The following is a 9,556-nucleotide window of genomic DNA, read 5'->3' as shown; positions in this document are numbered from 1 at the left end:
ATGTAGATGTTAAGGTTCTTTGTTAATGGGAAGTATCATTGTATAGCCATGCTTCACAGTTATACTTCCCCTAAAAAGTCAGAAGTACTTTCATTGCTCCATTTAAAATTGGGCTTGATTTAATGCCCGAGTTAAATCTATTGCAAGTAATTGAATATGAACCTCCACATAGATTGCAATGGAAAAAATGGGATTAAAAAACACTAATTCATTTTAATTAATTATTGAATCTGGGCCAATATATATATTTTTGTTTATCATTTTTTGTAACCTAGTCAATGGTATACAGGTCATTAAGCAAGCATTGATTAAGCTATGTCACATAAGTCAATAACAACACCCATCACAACAGGAAGCGACAAAGAAAGTGAGAAAATGAGGAAGCTTAGAATATTAGATTTTATGAAGAACTTTGCTTGGGGCATAAGAAGAAATGTCCATAAGAAATAAAGTTCGGTAATAAGAGAATGATAAATAGAGTACTGTATAAACGTTTTAGGCAGGTGTGAAAGAATGCTTTCAAAACTAGACATGTTAATAATTTATTTATATAATTTAACAAAATGCAAAGTAAGTAAACAGAAGACAGATCTAAATCAAATCAATATTTGGTGTGATCACCATTTGCCTTCAAAACACCTTGCACAAAGTCAGGGATTTTGTATGCATATAGTTAGGGGTTTGATTAAACAATTATACCAAACTGATGTTAATGATGATCAATTTAATATGTAGGTTGAAACACAATCATTAACTGAAACAGAAACAGCTCTGTAGGAGGAACAGCCAAATTCGCTAAAAAGGTGAGGTTGCTGAGGACAGTTTAACCCCTTCAATCCCCTATGGACGTACCGGGACGTCCAAAAAACGCCTCTTAAGAAACCCCTATGGACCTACCGGTATGTCCAGCCCTTCTTGCAGCTTCAGGAACACATCCCTGCCACTGCACGGGAGATCAGGCTGTTTGACAGCCTGGACTCCCCACTAATAGCAGAAGCCGGCATCGCCGGCTTTCTGCTGTCCGATCTGATGTAACAGCTCCCGGCATGAAAGCCAGAAAGCTGTTACATTTCAAACTGCACTGCTGACGTAAAAATTTTAAAACCTTACATCCCATTGCCCTAGCATAACATCTAGCCAGTATAACCCTCCTGCCCCCGTTTACAACCCCCAAACCCGTTAAGCCATAGGCATAAAAATTATACAAAAAATGTACACCTTATAGTATGCTCCCTGGTGCTGGGAAAGTATGGAAAATCTACATAAATTAGGTATTTCTGAAATCAGGACACCTGAATTGATAAACTTGGAGGGGATTTTCCATCACTTTACCTAATTTTGTGAGGATTCAGAGGGAAAATTTAAAAAATATTAGGTTTTTTTTCTAATTGTCTCTAGTTTTTACTTAATTTCTCATTCTAAATTTTCAGCTAATCATCCAACTATGGTATCAAAAGAAAGCTCTATCTCTCCTTGAAAAAACAATATAGAGTTTACATGGGTACACTATTCACAGGAAAGGGGAATAATCGCCAAACCGACATACCGCAAAAATGGCAAAATTTCTATGGGACTTGAGGTACCAAAAACCCCTGGGATTGAAGGGATTAATGTCAAAAGTCATACACCATGGCAAGACTGACCAGTGAGCACAACAACAAGACACATGGTAGCATCAACAAGGTCTCTCCCAGGCATACATTTTAAAGCAAGTATAGGGTTCCAGATGTTCTGTCCACACTCTTTTAAAGATGCACTAAGAAATGATTGAGTACCGTAGACGCAGTGGTTGGCCAAGGAAATGAAAGCAGATGAAAGACACATCATGCTTACTTCCCTTCACAATCGGAAGATGTCCAGCAGTGCCATCAGTTCTGCATATATTTGGCTGTAGCAGAAGGCAGTTTGTTCACCAAACATCTGAAGAGCAGTACAAGAAGGGGAATTAAAACCAAATTGAAATGCTGATACATATTAGGAAATTGGAGATGACTACAATTCAGATTGCAATGGTCAGTCATCAAATGCAGCTGACCATAAGCGACAACAAATGATTATTCAAAAAGGTTATTGTGACAGCATGCCAATATCTTATCCTTTATTATCCCAAGGATCAAAAAGGTTCAGAATTATTTTTTTTTCTATTTAAAACTGCTGGGAACAAGGAGAATTAGCATCTGACACTCATTTATATTGAAATGGAATGAAAGGCCTGTTAACTGTTCTTGCTATTGTTGATCCATTGATTAATATTTTATAGTTTCATTATTACGCTGTTATCTCAAATAATTCCATGGCTGTTTTGCATTGCAGAAGAGAAATCAAAACAAAACAATGGAGAATTGTCTTCTCCATATATCAAATACCAACTAGTTCTACATGCAATATTAATGTGGACCAGTCATTTGAAACATGTGGAGATCCACTGCAGTAAAATACATTATAAATATACACTGATCGTTCATAACATTATGACCACCTGCCTAATATTGTGTAGGTTCTTCCTTTCCCACCAAAACAGACCGGACCCATTGAGGTATGGACTACACTAGGCCTCTGAAGTTGTGATGTGGTATCTGGGACCAAGACGTTAGCAGCAGATCCTTTAATTCCTGTAAGTTGCGAGGTGGGGCCTCCATGGATGCCTCCTGGTGCCATGTGTCCTCCAGGTAAGCGATGCACACACACCCAGCCATCCACGTGATGTACAAGAAAACGTGATTCATCAGACCAGGCATCCTACTTCCATTACTCCATGGTCCAGTTCTTATACTCATGTCCCCATTGTAGGCACTTTCGGCAGTGGACAGGGGTCAGCATGGGCACTCTGACTGGTCTGCAATGAGTTGTGTGCTCTGACACTTTTCTATCAGAACCAACATTCACTTTTTCAGCAATTTGAGGTACAGTAGCTCATCTGATTTGACCACACGGGCCAGCCTTCGCCCCCCGCAAAATGCACATCAATGAGCTTGGCCGTCCATGACCCTGTCGCTGGTTCACCGCTTTTCCTTCCTTGGACCACTTTTGATACTGGTTAAAAAAATACATTTAATTTGGTACTGACCACTGCAGACCGTTAACATCCTATAAGAGCTGCTGTTTTGGGGATGCTCTGAACCAGTTGTGTAGCCATCACAATTTGGCCCTTGTCAAAGTTTCTCAGATCTTTACGCTTGCCCATTTTTCCTGCTTCTAACTTTGAGGATGAAATGTTCACTTGCTGCCTAATATATCCCACCCACTGACAGGTGCCATGATAACAAGATTATCAGTGTTATTCACTTCACCCATCAGTGGTCATAATGTTATGGCTATATACTGTATATATTGTATTTTTATCCCTATGCTACCATTGAGATAATGGGGTTATTTAAAATGATTAATATCTTTTTTTCCTGTACATTTTCTAGCAATTAGCTGCCAAGTGAATCCTTGTCATTTTTTAATGATGTGTGTTTTAAATATTTACACCCCCAAGAGTTCCTGTTGCCAACTAGTTTTCTCTGCTTGTACATTGTATGGTACCCCTGGTATCAGGTGGTCTGCGGTAGTAAAAAAGCAGCCCCCCCCCTTGTAGATACAGAAGCACAAGGATGAAAAAGAAAGGGTATGAACAGCAAAATCAGGAACAGTCCAAAAAAGTCAAGGCAATAATCCAAAGAGAGTCAAGCAGAGGTCAATGACAAAGGCCTTTTAATCATAACACCTGCCTCTACCCCTCCTCCACAGGTGACAACTGCCCCCTGCACTGGACATGGATTGGATTGTGTTTGGGGGCGTCCACAAACTTTATACAGTGGCTTCGGCCTATTCCGCCTACTCTTACAGATCATGCAGCTGTGCAGCAGGGGACAGGCAGTGGGGACCACTGACCACCATGCTAGGTAACAGCCTGTGGTGCCTGACAAATTTCTTTATATATAATAAAAAAATAAAATATTTAAAGGCCTATCTCAATTCAGTTTACTTATTAAATTCCAAATGGCCTGCTGGATCCCTAGCAAGAAGTAATAACATTTTTTTTTTACTGTATGATTCCTAGGATTACCAAATGACAATGTAAGGCAAAACTACCTATTGAGAGGTTAACTACTGCCATCTAGTGTTAGGTTTCATGTTTTCATTATTATAGTAGCCTGTTATTTGGCGTTTAGTGCTGTGTCCAAAATGGCACCTAGATACCTCCCAGAAAGTACTGGAATGAAAGCAAATCTGAATTTAAATGCGACTCACCTGCAAATTCAGCAAGTCCACTTGACCCAAGTTAGGTCGAGTGAAGCAGTTATTAAGTTGTTGGTTTTTTTTTAATAAAACGTACTCCTTAAAAAAAAAAAACAGTTGGAGGGAGATGAACTAAGTGTATTTTTCTTTTCACAAACCAATTACCATTGGAGTTAAAGATTTAATTGTTTGACCTGAATAAACTGATGAGACATGCAGTGACCTGGCCCAGGCCCTCTCGGGCGATCAATCCCCCCAGTGTCCCTCCACTCAGTGAGACGGTTACAAGCAGTGGCATAACTACAGAGATCACAGTGGTTGCAGCTGCGATGGGCCTGTGCATATAGGGGGACTGGGGAAACCCCTGTGACAACCTGTTCATCTCTCCTCATGCAGGTTCAAAATTGTTTAGAAAGGGCTGTTCTGACCTGGACCACACAGCAATGGGAGAAAATAGTGCTCTGTGGCCTCCAGGTTTCAGGAAAATACCCATTTCAAAATGTTATTGTTCTGGTACCGGTAGCAATACTTTTCCCATTACTTGCATATGTGGTGGGACTGCCCAGTAATTTAAATGTTCATAAAGAAAAATCACTCCGCTAGCATTTACTCTGGAGGCGATGCTCCTTTGTCCCACTCCTCAGTGATTTTTGCTTATAAGCAATCTCTGACTAGGCACTTGTTGAATTCCACTGGTTTATTACCAGCTTATTGGAAGTCTGATGCGGCCCCATTCCATAGGGATTCTGAGAGTTGTAAAAATAATTAATGAAATCACTCTCTCATGCTCTCTCATACTCTCGCTCATGCTCAGGGCCAGGCTGGCCCACTGGGAAATTTCCTTGGGGGGGGCGGCAGCCCAACATTCAGGGTGGCCACGAGGTTCAGAGCACCCCTCCGCTAGCCACCTAATAAAATTAAAGTGGCTGGTGTGCATAAACACTGTGCCGCAGTGAGGCTCTTCTTCCGTGACGCTCAAGGGGGCAGGCTCACAGAAGTGCTACTCATGTCAATGGGAGGATGGTCACGTCAGAGAAGAGCAGGAAAAAAGAAAAGTAAAACTTAAGTATTTCCCCAAAAAATAGTTAGGGGTTAGAGGAAAGGGGACCCATATTCAAGGGGGGGGGGTTGCCTTCGGAGATCATTAAAAATGAAATACTAAATGTTTTAGCATTACAAGATCAGGGAGTGGTGGCTGGGAGTAAGATACGTGCAGTGGGGGGGGCATCAATAGACAATGGAGGGGGGTTGGCTGGTAGGCCTCACATAAATCAATACTAAGAGAGGTCTAGATGGGGGGCATCACATAAATCAATACACAAGGGAGTTAGCCAACTGCTCCTCTCTGCTTTCCTGCAGCTCCGCTTCATCTCTTGCCTCCTTTTTTTCTGTTCTTTCTTCTGTCTTTTTTGTCGACATCTCCCTTTGACTTCTTTGTTCATCTGCTTCTCTGTGAACCTGGCCTCCCAGATCCTGTATTTGGCACTTTGCCCCCAAGTAACTCACATACACACTGGCACACATTTTTGCACACACTTACACTCTCAAGCCAACAAACATACTCATTCTCACACAAACATATACATTCATGCTCACACACAACCACTTACACTTCCATGGGCACACAAAAGTACAGATCCATGTTCATACACATGTACATCTAGGTTCACACACACATCCATCCTCACACACATCCATGCTCTCACACACTTGCTCATACACACACACACACACAAAAAGTACGTATACATGCTCATACACGGATACACATCAATGCTCACACATGCACATCCATGTTCACTCACCGATATTTACACTTACATGCTCATACAGACTTAGACATTCACATCTGTGCTCACACACAAAAACTTACACATACACATCCATGCTGACATATTTACCCATACACATGCATGCTCACACATGCTTCCAGATCCATCCATGTAAGCATACATACTTACCTCAACCTTGTGTTTAACTGCAGGGTCACGTAACCTTGCGGTACATGACCCCGTTACATTCCTGTCTCCCTGACCCCCCCCAGTATGCCTCTGATTCTGGTGCACTTCTACAAAAAGGCAGGTCTCATGGGCACACCCTCTTCCCAGATTGGAGGAATGGAGAAGACTCTGTCCCAATGGCTCCTCCATTTTGCACAAATGCACGAGAAGCCAGAATAATGCAGATAATGCAAATAAACAATTCTCTTTCTCCGCAAATCTATCCGGAAACATGTCTTGGAATGGCAAATTGTGCCCCTGTCAAAGGGCTGCCTGGGTCCCATTTACCCACTGTGTGTATGTGAGCTTGAGTATATGTAATCCTATGCCTGTTTGATAAACAGGTTCATATTATTGAAAGATTTTGCAGTATGTGTACTAGATTATTGTTTTATTTTTTAATACCTTATGGGTGCAAACAAAGTTTAGTTAGATCAGGAAACAATGTTTGGTAAAGGACAATTGATCATTAAAATGTTGTATATTGAGCAGATATTGAGCAGATTGTTAGTGGACCAAAGTGTACTTGGGGATGATCAAGTCCGTCTTCTTTCAACCTAAATACTAAATGACAGAGATAAACTGACATAGTAGAAGACTCTGCTCCCAAGCTTACAGTCTACAGGTTTTGCACTGATTCATTACTGGATAATAGGTTAATGCCCCCAGATAAGTTACTTCTACTTCTAAGCTCAATATCGCTATACATATTTTTATATTAAAATCCAGTAGATGGCAGTCTTTGCATAACAATGACAGAACTGCGACAAAATAAGGCCAGAGTGCTTGAAGAATACATGTTTAACATCTTATACCTTTGGTGCCTTATGATATATATTAATATGCATATATCTATAAATCAGTATTTGTGAGAAAGAGAAAAATAAATTATAATAATTTAATCCAGACTTATTTTTTCTTTATTATAGTAAAACAATATATATTTTCGGGATTAAGTACACATATTCTATAAATTGTTGATTTGTGTATATTCTTTATTTGGGGCTTATTATTATTATCTTTTATTTATATAGCGCCAACAATCTACGCAGCGCTTAATACAATGCATATATTCAAGGGGTATGACAAGACTTGAATTGACAGACTAAGACAAACTGATACATTAGGTGGAGAGTTTATCTACATAGACCTGTTCATAACCTCTGGATGCAAAACAATTTTCATCTACAGATATCTATAGAGCCAAGGTACACTATTATTGTATGTGATTCAAGTGTAAGTGGAACAGAGGGCAAAAGACCTTTGCAAAATACACTATACCCCTTAGAATTTACTAAGTCAAAGGGTTTCATGCTGTATGCAGGCAATAACAATTTCTAAACGTTCCAGAACAATTTATTCAGGCAGTGAACAAAAGCAATTGTTTTAGATCACGCCTCTGTCAGGAAATGATTGTCAGGAAAACAGTTTGTACTTTCCTGGTATTTGGTTCTGCATCACTCATATTGTCCTCTGTATGTGCAACCCTGTCACATATTGACTGCGCATCCACTCTTTGCCATCACAAACATATTGTCGTGCTGTTCTTAGCCAGCCGCACATCACTTCTCCTGCTTTACAGTATGGGTCACACTGACACATTGTAATTGCCATTGTTCAGCGTTCTTTGTGTTGTCTTAAAAACATATTGCTTGCAATTTTGCACACCGAAAATCCCATACAGCGAAGACATGCTATATACATCTTAATCTGGGTCCTATTTTCCCAGTGCTGTGAAGGTCAGCAATGAATGACATTTTAATTATATGAAATGGGGAAGGGGGACATTTTATGGTGATGAACTCTTTGTGAGGCTATTATTTTTGTTTATTTAGAAAGTATTCATGTTTTCTCATTGAGATTCATGACAGCAGCACCATTTAGATCTGGCATAAATGTAATTACAAACAAACAGTATTGTGTCAGAGCTGACAAGGTAAAGTGCCCCCCGCTAATATTGGCACACGTGGTAAATATGAGCAAAGAAAGCTGTGTAAAATTGTTTAACCCTTTGATATTTTGCTAGTAAATATTTTTTTGGCCTTGATACAGGAACCCCAAACTAATCATGCTTATATAATTTTAGGTGTAATTGTAGAAGTCTGACTGTACGACTCATGTATATTTAGATGCAAACAAAACGTTGTATTTGTAAGTTAAGTATATATATTTGCATCTAAATATACATGAATCGTACAGAAAGAATGGACATGTATTTTACGCCATGAATAATATAGTAGGAGGAGCATATATATATATATATATATATGCTCCTCCTACTATATTATTCATGGCGTAAAATACATGTCCATTCTTTCTGAATACATTTAGACCCCTCAGTTTATCCCAGAAATTAAACAATTTTATATATTTTTTTTAAATATTTATTTGGGTACAATATTTTAGTGGTTTCATCTGCTTAATATATGATGCAAGAGCAATCATAACCTTTTGTTCTGTCTCTGGCAAAATCTTCCTAATTTATTGTACTGCGGACTGTAGATGTACGGGTTTAATCATTTCATTACAACATGCAATGGAAGCATATTAAAAATTAATAGCATACATGGGTTCTACCTCTATTAATTTAATGTAAATAGTGTTCACATATTTCCATTAAATTTGTTAATTACTTTGAGCACACATGGTGTATTTGCATTTATCATAGAAGATGTATGTAGAGGTGCAGTCATCAAATACTATACATCTGCAAACATGTAGGGGTACATATAAGCATACTTAAAATATTGTTGTTGGTTTCAGTAAATATATTGTAATGCAAAAAAAACTAATTTTTTCAGGCAAGTTTTTTTTTTTTTCATGCATGGGTGTGTGTGGTGCAATTTTAAGACGATGACACCTCTTTGAAGCCACTTTTGCCTTTATAACGTTCAGATCCCACATGTTTTCCTGCAGAAACAAAGGTTGTAAATTAAGTGATAGAATGTGGTATTATTAACATAAATATGTTAGCCAAGTAAACATGTTAAAATAATATGGAGCTCAGTGTATACCAGCACAATAACAAAATAGAGTAAACAATTGCGTATAGGTTTGTGGTATGATTGTGGATCTCCCACAGGATACAGATGCAAAAGCTAGAAGGAAAAGCGCCTTCCCGGCAAACACTAAAAAATGTTGCAAACCTTATTGATCCCATGGGCAAATTAATCTACATGTGTTTAAGTTAGCCCGGCCCTTTGTTAAGGAGCCGTTTTTAGGCCTATACAAAACAGAATGATATCTTAATGATGTTTAAAGCATGCTAAATCATAGTCATATGGACAGCAGGAAATGCTTTTGTTGAACAAGGACTGAAGTTACCTGGGTAC

Source organism: Spea bombifrons, chromosome 4, assembly GCF_027358695.1.
Source record: "Spea bombifrons isolate aSpeBom1 chromosome 4, aSpeBom1.2.pri, whole genome shotgun sequence".
Lineage (NCBI taxonomy): Eukaryota > Metazoa > Chordata > Amphibia > Anura > Pelobatidae > Spea > Spea bombifrons.
The sequence above is the reverse complement of the archived record's forward strand: the minus strand, read 5'-3'. Positions refer to the sequence as shown.